General features: G+C 36.3%; 1 long non-coding RNA gene across 1 annotated transcript in view; it reads left to right on the top strand.

Annotated features, from left to right (window-relative positions):
* LOC141394811 (uncharacterized) overlaps positions 1–16,490 on the top strand; it is a 248,386-nt gene that overhangs the window by 88,239 nt on the left and 143,657 nt on the right. The window contains exon 2 of the long non-coding RNA XR_012410492.1: positions 6,104–6,150. This is a non-coding gene — a long non-coding RNA (uncharacterized lncRNA). The remainder of the gene's footprint in view (positions 1–6,103; positions 6,151–16,490) is intronic.

Genomic DNA, 16,490 nt, shown 5'->3' on the forward strand with positions numbered 1-16,490 from the left:
AATGCTACCATTAAGTTACAAAGCGAACAGTTGTGCTATAGTGAACTATACATTATTGTTATGGATATAACATTTCAAATTGACGCTTTACCGGATAGCAACATTAAAACCTTCTCAAGGAGTCCTTGAAGATAAGAAAGGATAAACTTTTAGCAAATGAACTGTTTAACGCAGCTGTGTTCTTGGATCCACGAATCAAAGTATGCTTAACGTGCGAACAAAAACAAAGGGCGAAGAACTACATACTATCGTTATATAAACGCATGATCTCAACAGAAGGTAAGTTTGCTTAAGTAAACCAAAACAATGCATATTTATTTATATTAATCATCTTTTATGTTTCAGAACACAATACAAGCCACCCAATATTAGAGGAAACTCCATCACCGAGCAGACCACATGCAGCCAAATCTTTTTCCGATTATCTGCAAATGATAGATCCTACCACAGAAATTCCGAGTTCATCTAAATTACACAATTTAGAAGCTGATTTTGCCACTTATGTGCTGCAATCAAGATTGCGACTAAATGAAAATATAATAGCATTTTGGTACTCTCAGAATACCATCATCAGTGAGATTGATAACATTGTACAGGTAATAAAGTTAACCCAATTAAGTGTGGAACGCTTATTTTCTGCTATGAAATACATATTATCTGATCAGCGCAACCGCATGTCAGCAACAAATCTTGAACATATATTAATGGTAAAAGTCAATGGGGATTTCAATTATGAAAGTTGAGCTTTCTCACATGTGTTAATCTTTTATATATTCGTTAATTTTTTATAAAATAAATAAATGTTTTCATATTTACTGGTTAAATATAAATAAATATATTTTGTATTTTATTTATACGATATTCACTCTTATTTTTATGGTTGTATTTTTCCTCATGCCATTCATATTTAGTATTTATTTATAAACATCACTCAGGTGTACGCAACCTGTTCATAAACATCACTCAGGTGTACGCAACCTCTATTTGTTTTTTACGGTACATAATGATGTACGCTACGTGGTTTTTTAATGTACACGCAACATTTATAACGTACGTACCCAACCATTTCGGTTGGGTACGTGGTTGTTACTTTACAATGGTGGTTGCGTACCAAACATGTACGCTACGATTTTCGTTGGGTACATGTACACAAACGCTAAAATTTTTTTTAAAGTTTGTGTACATGTACTGTACCTTATCGTAGTGTAACTTTTCATGCTAGGTACGCTACAAAACGTTATTGTACGGTACCTTAATGTAAGTTTTCGAACGCTGCTTAGAATTTTATCCTGATCAAGAATATATACTTTATAGGGTCGCAAATGATTAGTTCGATGTGTTACAAACAGAATGACAAACTTAATATACCCTCCATACTATGGTGGAGGGTATAAAAACATACATAACACCAATGTTCCGTATACCTATGCTAGGGCTGTCATCTAGGGATACGTAAAATTTATTAGTCGACTTTCGGAAGACGGTGTCAACTATTAAGGCCTGGGTACATAAGCTGCCTCGCCTGATTGCCTTGCTTCCCTGCTTCATGTCATTTCGAACTAGGGTGCCCTATTCTTTTTTATTATTTTATCAGAAGCAAGCAAGGTAAGCAGGCGAGGCAGCTTATGTACCCAGGTCTTTATTCGTAGTCAATCATTAGTCGTAGTCTATTATAGCTGTGTTCCTTTACTTACCTGAGGTTATCATTTTTATCCTTTGTTACCATTTTTAATCTGTAAAGCGTTCCTTAACCCCAAAAAGTGGTCAAACTGGCAGCAATTTTTAAGAGGGTGAGAGAGGAGAGAGAGCGCATATGCCTTTCTCTTCTACCACAGGCTATCAGACAAATTTCTGCAGGTAAAAAATTGTAGAACTGATTTTTCGACTTTTGTTTGACGATTATTTCACAATGAAGAAAATAATGGACGAAAAACGGAAGAAAAAGTCGAACGCTGACAAAACTAAATTAAAAACTGCGAAATAAAAGATGAAAATTGATTTTTTATATTTCTTTTTGACATTGCTACCAGATCTACCATTTTTCCTTACCATTTTTTGAGCAATTTTGAGCAATTTTGACACTTTTCTCTTTTACCATTAAAAAAGTAAAGGAACAAAGCTTATTATTCGTAGTCGGCTATTAATCGTGGTCGACCATTAGTCGTAGTTGACTATTGGATGTGCTAAAACCGCATAATTGACGGAACATTTTATACATGTAATTATCACTGATCGCATCAACGAAAATGGCCGATTATATTCGATTATAATCGGTTTTCGGCGGTTAATGATTAATCAAAAGTCGACTTTTAGAACACTCTCAAATTATCGACTAACCGACAATCGAGTTTTTAGTTTTTCACAAGTCACTGTCCTGACTGGCTATTACTCTTTGTCTAATAAAAACTGATCTCTCCGTGGGGATCTACATTTAAACCCCAAAATGCTTTGACTGAGGATTCGGTTTAGTAACCCATTCTTGATCTTGCTATAAAACTGACGAAGAAGACTAACGAATACCGAAAATGTTGAAGAACCACTGAAGGACCCAAATTTCGTCATCACTGATATCTAAAATATATATGGGGATTTCTGAGTTTCCTTTATTTTTTGCTGTGGTGATGCTGCTCATCAGCATAACATTCTAGTATATTTACAGATTTTTTGAGTAAAGGTTCTAGAGATATCGCGCCTTGAAAAAGTTGAATTCTGTAAAAACTGTATGCACAAAAATATTCACAACTTCTTTTATATTGGTCCAAATAGCCAATCTTCTAGAAAATTTTCAAATGTCTTTAGTCCCATTTCGATGGGACTTGCGGTTTCCAAGCAAAATCATGAAAACCTAAAAAAACCAGTAAGGAAAGGATCAAAGTCGGGCGGGGCCGACTATATGATACCCTACACCACTGTGAATAGGTAAAATATATATGGGAGCTAATTCCAAATGTGAACAGATTACGATATAGTTTGGCACATTTATCTATAGACCTAATTTCATCACACATTCCAAATTTCATCAAAATTGGACAGATACAGCGTGTTTGGTGCATCAAATACCTCAAATCGGCCGAAAATATATATGGGAGCTATATCCAAATCTGAACCGATTTTCACCAAAAGCAATAGCGTTCTTCATTAGGCTATAACAAGTGAGCAAAGGCTATAGTCGGGACGGGGCCGACCATGTGATACCCTACACCACTACCCCTGTGCATAAGCTTTTCACTGGTAAACATTTATTTTAGGGAACATAATCCGACTACCACAAAACATATTTTGGTTTTTAATCAAAAAAATTTTCCTCTTTCTCTCTGGGACCCCCCCCATAAGCAACCAAAATTTTGTGGCCATCCGATCAAAATTTTGACCTGTAGAATGGAAGAATTGGATGCATTACCGACTATTGTGGTATATCCCTTGTTTGGCCACCTTCGCCAACCTACTTTACACCAATGTACAGGTAATATTTTCTTCTTTCATTGACAGGCTTTGCCGTTGAAATAACCCTGCTAGAAATCGATATATTCACAAAGAATAAAATTTTGAATTTGTCTCCACATGAGTTCTTCCCCATTCCGATCCATAAATATTATCCGACTATTACCAAAATCAATAGGCATCTTCCTATGTGGGGCCCCCATCAACCCCCAAAAAATCGTGACTATCCGATCAAAATTCCAACCTGTAGCATGATTACAAAAAATGGAAAAATTGGATATATTATATTTTATAATATATTGGATATATTATATTTTATAATATATTTTGCGATATCTCGGTTGTTTGCCCACTTACGCCAACATACTTTGCGTCTTCTTCCATTGGCGGGCTTTCCTTTTGGAATACTCTTACTAGAAGCGGAAATATTCGCATAAGAAAAAAAAACGTTGACTTTTCTCCACATAAGCTTTTCGCTTATTCCGACTCCTGAATATTATCCGACCATCACCAAAATAAATAGACTTCTTCCTCTGTGGGACCCGCATAAAATTCGTGACGATCCGATCAAAATTGCGACCTGTAGCGTGATTACAAAAAAATCGGAAAATGGGACGCATTACGGACTATTGCGATATCTCTGTTGTTTGAGCAGCTACGACAACCTACTTTACATCATTGTAAAGGTGATATTTTCTACTTTCCTCGCCAGGTTCTGCTTTTGATATACCTCATAAAGAAACAGAGATATTGGCTTTGAAATAAAATGTTGACTTTTCTCCAAATATGTTTTTTGCCCATTCCGACCCCTGAATATTATCCGACCATCATTAAAATCAGTAGGCTTCTTCCTCTGTGGGACCCCCATTAACCCCCAAAATTTCGTGACGATCCGATCAAAATTGCGACCTTTAGCGTGATTACAAAAAAATCGGAAAATGGGATGCATTATCGGCTATTGCCATATCTCTGCTATTTTACCACCTACGACAACCTACTTTACATCGTTGTAAAGGTGATATTTTCTACTTTCCTTGCCAGGTTTTGCTTTTGATATACATCTTAAAGAAACAGAGATATTGGCTTTGAAATAAAATGTTGACTTTTCTCCAAATAAGTTTTTTGCCCATTCCGACCCCTAAATATTATCCGACCATCACCAAAATCAATAGGCTTCTTGCTCTGTGAGACCCCCATTAACCCTCGATTCGATCAAAATTGGGACCTGTAGCGTGATTTCCAAAAAAATGATAAATGGGATGTATTACCGACTATTGCGATATCTCCTTCATTTGGTTACCTACGCCGACCTAGTTTACATAATTGGAAAGACGGGATCTTCTACTTTCATAGTCTGGCTTTGCTTTTGGAAAGTTTCCAACCAAAACTGTGATATTCGTCAATATAATTAAAATCGCAAACATTAAAATTGGGGTTTTATTTGCTAGTATTGTGATATCTTCGTTGTTTGATCACCTACGAGCACCAGCTTTACATCATTAGAAAGGTTATATTTTCTACTTTCTACTTTTGCTTCTGGTATACCCCATACAGAAGCTGAGATATTCGCCTTGGAAAAAACGTTGTCTTTTTATTCACCTAAGTTTTTTGCCCTTTCCGACCCCTAAATATTATCCGACCATCACCAAAATCAATAGGCTTCTTGCCCTCCGGAACCCCCATCAATATCCAAAATTTCGTGACGATCCGATCAAAATTGCGACCTGTAGCATGATTACAAGGTTTAGATGGACTACGGACGGACACACATAGCCAGATCGACTCAGCTCGTCGAGACATTCATTTTGGTATATATAAGTATGGGTCTACGACCATTATTTCGATGCGTTACAAACTTTTTGCCCAAAACCAACTTATAATACCCTCCCCACATAGTGGTGTAGGGTATAAAAATGATCTTCCCCAATTTTCAGCCAAATCGAACAATAAATGCCACCTGTACGTTGCATAAATCGACTCAGAAAGTGATTCTATGCATATCCCTAGAAGGAACTATGGGTCTATCTCTTTTCCTTAGGCATGTTACATACAAATGCACTAACACATAATACCCCTTACCACAGTGTGGTGTAGGGTATAAACATAAAAATGTGATCTTTGATCGCAATTTATTATTGATTTGGATTTTTCTCATCTATAAACATTGCTGTTTCAGAATCCGCAAAAACTTCCCTGGTGTAAGCGGGTTTCATTTAAAGTTAGTTAAGGTGCACTGTACATAACATTGTAATATAAGGAGGCGATACAGTTAATCCATTGTCCTAATTTGAACTTCTATACCTCAATAACTGTAAAAACTACGAAGATATCATAAAAGCCAATCTTGTAGAAAATTTTCATAGCTACAACATTTGCTTTAGTGAAAACCTAAAACCCTTAAAAATGTCAATTTGAATGACGATTTATTTAAAGAGCGCTCCGGCGATTTTTTGTTTTTTTGATTTTTCTCATCTATTAATATTTTGGTTTCAGAATCCGCAAAGACTTCTCAGGTGTAAGCACCTTCCATTTAAATTTGTTTCAAGAGTACCGTGCTCTACGATAATAGCTTTGAAAATCCCTTAAAATATTTTCTAATCACCACTGATAGCCATTAAATATATATAATTTATTAATTGATTTCTTTATCTTTTACTTACAGATAAATTAAGAATATGCTGGTATAATAAAACTGCTTAAAGCTTTTAGGTAAGTGAATATATAGTTCCATAAGTTTTTTTTTTTCAAAGATTATATGCAAATGAAAATGGTGTATTTCAATTATTATACAGTTTTGTCTCACATTATATGTATGCTATTTGTTCATTACATATGAATTCATAAAGTCCCTAATTTAACCCATTCTAATAAATTTTGCCCTCAAAAAGTAGGTCATATCCATTTAATGATAATAACAAAATGTGGGAACGGAAAATTAGAGAATAAATTATATTAAATGGGATTAACAAAAGAGATATGTTAAAAATTAGACAATTTTAATTCCCATCATAATTTCTCGGTTGCTGACGAAGAGACTCTTCCATATGTCTTATGAAAAAAACATCACAAGGGTTAACAATTGTTTTTTTCTCTTTATTACAACACCAGTGTTATCTCTCATTGTCCGGCATAAGAATAATTGAAGAATGCAATAAACCTTTTTTTTGTTTTACAAGAATATATTCAGTTTCTGTAGTTAGCTTCAAAATTGAGCGTTGAGAAGATAATATCGGCATATTATCAAAACAAAACTTGACATCCTTTTCCGTTCCCATTTCTTGGTGTTTCATTTCTCCCTTTTGTTTCATTGGTCATTCATACTTGAATTGTTTTAATATGAAGATAAGTAGGTTAAAAACGAAAAGACAGGCGGATGTGTAGTTAAACGCAACAAACCCTTTCAACTGAAAACGAAATGAGGGACAAATACCTTGCACGCATTGCATTGGTATTTGGTAGAAATAAATAACAATCAGACTTTCAAGTACAGTTATAAGAGTAACAACAACAAAACTAATAAGACAACAATATTTTAACGTGTTCCTTCCCACACTTCCACGTTCATGCAATTGTTGCTTCTAAAAACAAAAACAACAATGCTTATTTTAAGTCGGTCAATAACGGGAATAAAAGTTATGTTAATGTGTCGTAAAGAAACAAAAAAAAAAAAAAAAAAACACCATATCAACATCATCACCGTCATCAGTTTCATCATTTACGGGTACGTCGTCAACAATCGTCCCTACACACATTTTAGGTATTTAGGCTTGAAGTTTTATTCAAGGAGTGTCAGTATGTCCGGTTTGTAAATGGTGCGTTGAAAAGAGAATGCATGAATGAAATAAAGTGTTTGTTCTTGCTAAGGAGGTCTGAAGGTATTTGAAATTAGGTTAAATTGGAGATGATCGTTATATGATTAAATCAATTTATATAGAAAACTGTCGTAAATTGATCTCAGTACTCCGAAACTCCTTCGTAAAACATACGTCTTGCACTCAGAAGGCCTGCGAACCGAACCCCTGACCAGAACATCAAATTTTTCGGAGGTTTAAATTTCCCTCGGTTTAATGCTGACTACATTTTGTTTATTTAGTACATCCATGAACAACTTCTCTACAAGTGGTCTCGTAAGACACGTAGTTTGGATTTGGCGATAAAAAAAAGGTCCCATATCATTTAGCCAATATTAATCGCCGTGCACTCATTGACATGAGAGAAGTCTCTCTTGTCCCTTCGGGGATGTTGTGGGAACATATATATGTATGTAAATGTATGTAGGTAAAAACTTAACAAGTAAAAAAGTATCAGTCGGCTTTGCCGACAGAAATATACCCTCAGCCTGTGTGAATTGAAACTTTCAGCTATTGACAAATTCGAATCTAATACCGGCTATGTAGATTTTGTGACCTTTTTGGAAGTATGAACTTTCCGACAAAAAATATATTTTTGTTTTGAAGCTCACAAGTGTTGCGTAGGATGTACTTGAAGCAATGTACCGACATAGTCCATTTTGGAAGTGGATCTTATTTTGGAAGCAATTCCTTCACGGTGCTCTTGAAACAACTTGTTTAAGGGGTTTCTAAAACTACAATATTCATAGATGAGAAAAATAAAAAAAAAAAAAAAAAAAAATCGCCGAAGCGCTTTTTAAATAAATCGCAATTCAAGTCGGAATTTTTAAGGGTTTTTTTAGGTTTTTCACGATTTTGGTTGGAAACCGCAAGTCTAATCGAAATGGCCCTAAAGAAAATGTTGTAGCTTTGGAAATTGTCTACAATATTGGCATTTATGGTAATTTCGTAGGTTTCCAATTATTGAGATGTAGAAGTTCAAATTGGGACAATGCATTGACTGTATCGTCTCCTTATAAAACAAGGTCATTACTGCAATTTCCCAACTTAAACTTTTATATCTTAAAAATGGTAACCCCTAGCAAAAAGATACGAAAGTCTATCTTGTAGAGAATTTCCACAGCTACAATATTTTCTTCAGTCCCATTTCGATAGGATTTGCGGTTTCCAAGCAAAATCCTGAAAACCTGAGAAAAGATCTGAATGATTGATCTGAACTTCTATATCTCAAAAACGGTAAAACCTACGAAAATATTATGCAGGTCAATCTTGTACAAAATTTTCACTGCTACAACATTTTATTTAGTCCCATTTCGATAGGATTTGCAGTTTCCAAGCAAAATCGTGAAAACCTAAAAAAACCCTTAAAAATGCCGACTTGAATCGCGATTTATTTAAAAAGCGTTCCGGCGATGTTTTCTTGTTTTTGAATTTTTCTCAAACATGAACATTGCTGTTTTAAAATCCGTAAAAACTTCCTGGATGTAAGCGGTTTTCACCTAAACTTAGTTAGGGCGCAGCATGTATGACATTGTTTTATCAGGTAGCTATACAGTCAATGCATTGTCCCAATTTGAACTTCTATATCTCAATAACGGTAAAACCTACGAAATTATCATAAAGGTCAATCTTGTAGAGATAGCTACAACATTTTCTTTAGTCCCATGCAAAATCGTGAAAACCTAAAAAACCCCTAAAAATTTCAAATTGAATCGCGATTTATTATACCCTCAGCCTTTAGGCTATGAAGGGTATATACACTTTCATACGGGCAAAATGTGCCTCATCGAAATAATGGTTTTAGACCCCAAGTATGTTTGGACGAAATGTGTTTCAGACAATTTGGAGTCGATTGAGCAATGTCCGTCCGTCTGTCTGTCTGTCTGTCTGGCTGGCTGGAGCGCACGATAACTCTCGAAGGGATGAACCGATTTGGTTCAAATGTTGGCTTTCGTAATATTTTGTCCAAACTTAGTTTAAGTTCGAAGATGAGCTATATCGGTCCACTCCTTCCGGTACCTCCCCCACAAAAGTTCGAAAATGTTCGGAAAATTTGTACGCACGATAACTCTTGAAGGGTGTAACCGATTTGGTCCATACTTTGCCCATCGTGGAGCGTGTACCAGACTTAGATCAAGTTTTAATATGGACTCAATCGGTCCACTCCGTCGGGTACCTCCCACACAAAATTTTGGAAAAGTTCAGTTTAGGAACATCTCTCGAATCGCTTTGATTTTTGCTTTAGCAACTTGTATTCACTGCCCTCCATACGACGGTATAAGTTTCATCAGGGGCAAGTCCATACTTCCTGAGAAAATAGCCTGAAAGTTGCAAAAGGCCCCTATGACACCGTGTGAGGAGGTTGGAGGGCAAAATAACTCTCGAACAGGTCTGCCGATTCGGTCCAAAGTTTGGCCTTAGTAATATTTTGTCCAAACATAGTGTAAGTTCGAAGATAAGCCATATCGGTCCACTCCTTCAGGTACCTCCCCCACAAAAGTTCAAAAATGTTCGGAAAAATTGTGCGTACGATAACTCTTGAAGAGAGTGGCCGAATTGGTCCATACTTTACACATCCTAATATATCTACCAGATATAGATCAGGTTCAAATATGGACTATATTTGTCCACTCCATCCGGTACCTCCCACTCAAAATTTCGGATACATGTTCACTTTAAGACCTGCTTTCGAATCACTTTGATTTTTGTTGAAGCAACTTGCATTGCTGCCTCAATTGCGATGGTAAAAGTTGTTTCAGGGGCAAGTTCATTCTTCTTGAGCAAACATCCCTGAAGTTCTAAAAAACCCCTATAGTACCATATGTAGTGGCTGGAGATCCATTCTTTTTAGTAGCTCCTCCGCAAAACTTTTGATATTAAATCCTAATCAAAATTTTTGTCAGTTCAAAAGCCCAAAATTCTTAAAACTCTTTAAATACATGCGTTTTTTGGAAAAAAATTGTTTCAATATACACAGGCTGAGGGTATATCTCTGTCGGCAAAGCCGACTGATACTTTTTTACTTGTTTAAAAACGAAATTATCATAAAGATCAATATTGTAGGGAATTTCCATAGCTACAACATTTTCCTTAGTTCCATTTCCATAGTTCCATTGAATCGCGATTTATTTAAAAAGCGCTCTGGCGATTTTTTTGTTTTTTGATTTTTCCCATCGATGAACATTGCAGTTTCAGAATCCGCAAAAACTTCCCAGGTGTAAGTACTTTCCATTTAAAGTTGCTTCAAGAGCACCGTGCCTTTCGAAGGTATTTTCTGGTGGTCACCGTATAACATAGAGCTTTTGTACCACTATGTCGGGAAGCATAGACTGGCTCACGAAAAACATAATATCGGTTAAATAGGACCACAAGAGTAGCATCGGTATAATTTTTCAGAGGATATTCGAACATATCCTAAACTGCACTTAAACAAAAATATTGAACTTTTGTGGGGGAGGTACCCTAATGAGAGCCACTACACATGGTGCCATAGGTTTTATTTCAGCTTTCGGGCTATTGTCTCAGGAAGTATGGACTTGCCTCTGGAAAAAACTTTTACAGTCGTAATTGGGGCAGCGAATACATGTTGTGACAACAAAGATTGTGGGAGGTTTCCGAAAAATTTAGATGTGCCAAGTATGGACCAAATCGGTAACTGCCTTCGAGAGTTATCGTGCACATCATTTTAGTGAAAACTTTTGAAATTTTGTGGGGGAGATGCCTAAAGGTGTGGACCGATATGGCTTATCTTCGAACTCAATCTAAGTTTCGAAAAAATATTAGGATGACCAAATTTTGCACCGTATCGGCAGATCCGGTTTAGAGTTATCGTGCGCTCCAACTACCACACATGGTACCTTAGGGAATTTTTACACCTTTTGGGCTATATTCTCAGGAACTATGGATTTGCCCCTGATAAAACTTGTTCTGTCGTAGTGAGAGCAGCGAATACAAGTAGTTACAATAAAAATCAAAGCAATTCGAGAGCTGGTCCTAAACTGAACATTTCCGAAAATTTGTGTGGTAGGTACCGAAAACCAGATTTTGTATGGAATCTGTTGATCCGTTCGAGAGTTATCGCGTACTCCAGCCAGCCAATGTATATACCCACGTTAGCATAAATGCTGAGGGTATAAAAAATTACAAAAACATCCAGAGATTATGAGAAATAAAAATAAACATATGTCGTGAAGGTCGGAGCTATAATATTCATGTTCTTTGCAAAAATGCAAGAAAGTTTTGAGGAAAAAAAGAAATTTTATCATTCTTATTTTGTTAGTTTTTGATTTTTTGATTTTATATGAAAAGTTGAAGCAAATATGTTTCGAGTTCATTCTCTGTTTCGTCAAAATTTCGTGCAATAAGGAAGATATTCGGTTGCAACCAATTTTTTCCTTATAGTTTTCCTATTGGCGAACATGTTTAGATCTTTCCAATCGTGGCATTAACATAAAATAAAGCTATATTGAATATGACAACACTTGTGTAGTTCCGGAACGAACTAGTTCCAAGGAACTATTCCGGACAAGGAACTGTTGGAACTATATCCAGCTCTTGCATTTATATAGTTCCTTTAGTTCATAACGATCTATCTTCTTTGATGTTTATTCGCTGTAATTTATTTATTTTTATGTCAATTCATCCACAAAACTATTAAAAATTTCGGTCTTGGGAATATTTGGAACGAAGGAAACAAAAAGAACAATGAAAGAGAGAGATTCGGTGAACTATATCGGTCTCGGTACTATTTGGAACGAAAAGAACGATGAAAGAGAAAGATTCGTTGAACTATATCGGTCTCGGAACTATTTGGACATATGGAACTATATTATGGAACTAGTTCCTTTTAGGAAAAGGAACTAGAAAGATCGATCCGCTCCGGGAACTAGATTGCCCAACTCTATTTCTAACACAGCGGAGTATTCCCTTTTATTTGATATACACTTTGTGAAATTCTATCCGGCGACCACGATGTAGATTCTATTGCAAATTAGGGTGCAAAAGGATGTGCTTTTACATTCGATTTCAATGGTCAACATTAAAAAATACATCATCCTATGCCGTTTCAGTGCCATCCATCTAAGTCCGTGGACTCAATTTTCAGGAAAAATTTATTATAACTTCAGATTCGCGATAGTTTTTAAATACCTGTTTTCGCACGTTTTAAAGAGGCGTACTGCTCTATTTATTTAAAGTTAAATTACACATTTAAAACGCGTTTTAATATGATATATTTTCAAAAACATTTTTTGCAAATTTTCGAAATTTTATGGGTATCATATCCGCCGACCTAATTGAAAAAAAAAACTAATTTTACTCAGGATTTGGATAGTTAAAGAATACCGGGAACACCGTTCTACAGCGAAGACTAAATACTAAAATTTAGTTATTCCGGTTGAATAATGTGACTTACTTAGCTGGCCCATTACAGAACATTTGTTCCATAGACCGAACTAAGAAAAGATCTCCAATTCTCTCTGTTTCGTGCTTCGCTTTTTGGAATACCGCGCCTTCTCATCTCTTCATCCACTTGTTTGCGCCATCTGCTCTTTGGCCTGCCAATTCTGCGTGCACCGCCATGTGTCTCGAATTTATACGCCTTTTTAGCGGGTTCATCATCGCTCATTCTTATTATATGGCCTAGCCAACGCAATCGCTGTATCTCGATACGTTTAACTATATTGATGTCGTTGTATAGCAGATACAGCTCGTGGTTCATACGACGCACAGTGTGTCCAAAATGGGTTTTTTGTGTCAAAAATCTATATTTTTTAAACGGATAAAGATAGAGCTATGAAATTTGGAGGAAATGTTTATCAGACATGGATCTTTTATTCCATGTAGTTACAACCCATTTGCTCAACGTCTTCTATAGAATTTTAATGAATAAAAAAGGTTTTTCGCAATTTAAATGTTTGTGTAATATAGATACATTTAAATAAGAATTGATAATTTCTTAGAGTTATTTAAAACACGTTTTGGAGTTATAGAAACATAAAACGCTATATTATCAAATACAGACTTGTGTTTTAACAACATAAAATAATTCAATTAATTGCATACTATAACAAAAATTTAACTAAAAATTTAACTAATTAAATTCATCGAAGAATATTTACTTAGCGTAAAAATGGTAATATTTCGGTGTTTAAATTATGTTTTTTTGTTTTGTTTATGGGTGCTATTCAAATGCGTAAGATTATGTTAATGCCAGCTGATTCATATACCACAGCTGATCGCCAGGATCACCAACTAAGGCCCATTTTCAATGAATGGCAACGTAATTTTGCCATAAATAAAAGAATGACAGGCTGTTAACATTGAAACTATTTTCGTTATTTCATTTTGTTAAATATTAGCAAATTATATTAGCAAATATTAAACAATATATAACTTCGGTCGGAAAATGTATCTTTGAACTCCAAAATACCAAAAATCAGGGGTACCGTTATATGAGAGTTCTATCATACAGTGGATCTATGCCCACAATATTGTGTGTGCAAGTTTATTGACCACTAGGAACCCTAAATGCAAAACTGTAGCAACTTCGTTCCGAAAATGTATTTAAAAACCCTAAAATACCTGAAATCGGGCGGTACCTTTATATAGGGACTACATCAAAACGTGGACCTATATATACAATTTTTAGTAAGGAGATAGTTTACTCGTAGAAAACGTTATATTTAAATTTTTAGCTTGATCGGTTGATTATTGTAGGTGAAATCCTCAAAACACGTAAGATCGGGTGGTAACGTTATAAAGGGCCTATTTTCCGGCGTCGCACTTGGTCGCAATTTCTCTATTGAAGAATTGATAGTTCGAGAGTTCCTCTATATTTGGGTACCATTACAACAGTGGAACCCCGTGGAACTTTTTAGTTATATCCTATTAAAAAAGATCTTATTAAATATATACACGTAAAAATGTTCAAAACAAATCAGGTTATTATACAGAACTGGAACGCAAATACATTTACTTCTAAGCACAGTTTAATACGTCAGGTTTCGTATTATCGGATAGCAAAAAGTACCATTAAAGAATTCCAATAACTCGTGATAATATGGTCCTCACAAAATCGGCGAATTTCCTTGCGATTTTTAGTATTTGTTTTAACGAAAATAAGGTCATGTTATAGGTATCGTTACTTCAATTATAACGGTACAACCAACGAAATTTTTGTTTTTCTCTCTTAGCTAGCATGTTTTCTATCCCTTCATATAAAATTTTTGGGAATTTTCGACAATTTGTTTTTTGCATTTTTGGCACAAAATATTGAATTTGGACGCACTGTGCGACGTCGATATTCACCGTCTCAAAAGACGTTTCTCCTCTCTTCTTTTCTCCCGATACCTCTCTCGTGCGCTAAGCGTTGCTACTGATTGTAAAGTAGCCCTATATTCCGCATTTTTCTCTACGGTAGCAGCACGACACTCCTGGTCATACCATGGATTCATTGGTGGAGGTCTCTGGTATCCAAGTACTGATTTTGCGGCTGTTTGCATGGCGTGGGCAATGTTTTGCCATTGTCCTGATATGTTATCGGGACGAGGAGTGCTTTGATTGAGCAGTTGGGCCAGTTGAGTGGAATATGCTGTGGCTATCTGTTGTGATTGCAGCTTACCGATGTCTAACTTCCGTGTTGTGTCTGTTCGCACTTTGTTTGCTACGTTTAATCTGGTACGTACCTTTGCTGCAACAAGGTAGTGGCCCGAGTCTATGTTTGCACCTCGGAACGATCGTACATCCAACACGCTTGATGCATGTCTTCCATCTATCACAACGTGATCAATTTGATTTCTTGTTCTTTGATCTGGCGACAGCCAGGTGCGCTTATGAATATCGAGATGCTTAAATCTGGTACTGCTAACTACCATGTATCTTGCAGCTGCAAAGTCTATCAGTCTCATACCATTGTCAGATGTTTCACTGTGGAGACTGAATTTCCCGACTGTTGGGCCAAAGATATTCTCCAATTTTGGCATTAAAATCGCCTAGTATAATTTTAATGTCATGGGCATTACAACGGTCATAGGTTTCTTCTAAGCGCTCGTAAAATATATCTTTGGTCTGTTCGTCCTTGTCTTCAGTGGGAGCATGAGCGCAAATAAAGCTGATGTTGAAGAATTTTGCTTTTAATCGAATTGTAGCGAGTCTTTCATTCACTGGGGTGAAGCTGGATACCAGATGTTTTAGTCTCCGACCAACTACAAATCCGCAACCAAATTCATGCTTTGTGCCATGGCAGCTATAATACAGTGAGTCACCCTTAGTTGTTGTTGTGACGCCTTTAACGGGTTTTAAAGGCAGTTCCCCAGCTGACACCACGGGGAGGTCAGAGTCCACTTGAGATGAGAGAGGGACCAAGATAAATCCTGGGCTTTGCCATGTTAAAGCCGGTCAGGCCCGTTCCTTGGTATCTTCCATCCCCTACGTCATGTGACTAAAACTTTCAAAATACCGTTAATTTGGAGGGACCTTTCTATTGGGGCAATATAAAAACATGGATTAATACCGGAAAGTTTGTGGAAAGTTTTATACCACCAACGGAGACTAAATATTAAATTTCAGCCGTTTCGATGGGATATTAAGGCCGCAACCGTGAAAAGGCCGAAAACCGGGAGGTACTGTTCTATGGGGGTTATATGATGGCGTGGACCAATACCGAAAAAATTGGAAAATTGTATACCCCTAACGAAGAGTAACTACCAAATGTCAGTAATTTCGGTGGGATATTGAGACAGAACCTTCAACATACCGAAAATCGGGAGGTACCGTTCTATGGGGGCTATATGAAGCCGTGGACCTAAATCGAAAAATTTCAAGTGGAAAGTTTTGTACCCCTAACGAAGACTGAATAGCAAAGTTCCGCCATTTCGGTGTTATAATGAGGCTAAAACCATCGAAATACCGAAAATTTCGAGATACCGTTCTATGGGGACTATATCAAAACGTGAACCGATACCGACAAATTTCTGGTAGAAAATTTTGTGGTCCCACAAATGACTAAATATGAAATTTTTCACACCATTTCGGTGTTCTAATGACGCTAAAACCTTCAAAATACCGAAAATTGGGATGTACCGTCCTATGGAGGGTACATCAAAACGTGGACCGATGCCCATAAATTTCTGGGCGAAAGTTTTGTAGCCTCGAAAATGATTAAATGCAAACATTCCGCCACTTCGGTGTAATAATGAG

The sequence above is a fragment of the Musca autumnalis genome, unplaced genomic scaffold, assembly GCF_047663935.1.
Source record: "Musca autumnalis isolate F117 unplaced genomic scaffold, ASM4766393v1 scaffold_2, whole genome shotgun sequence".
Lineage (NCBI taxonomy): Eukaryota > Metazoa > Arthropoda > Insecta > Diptera > Muscidae > Musca > Musca autumnalis.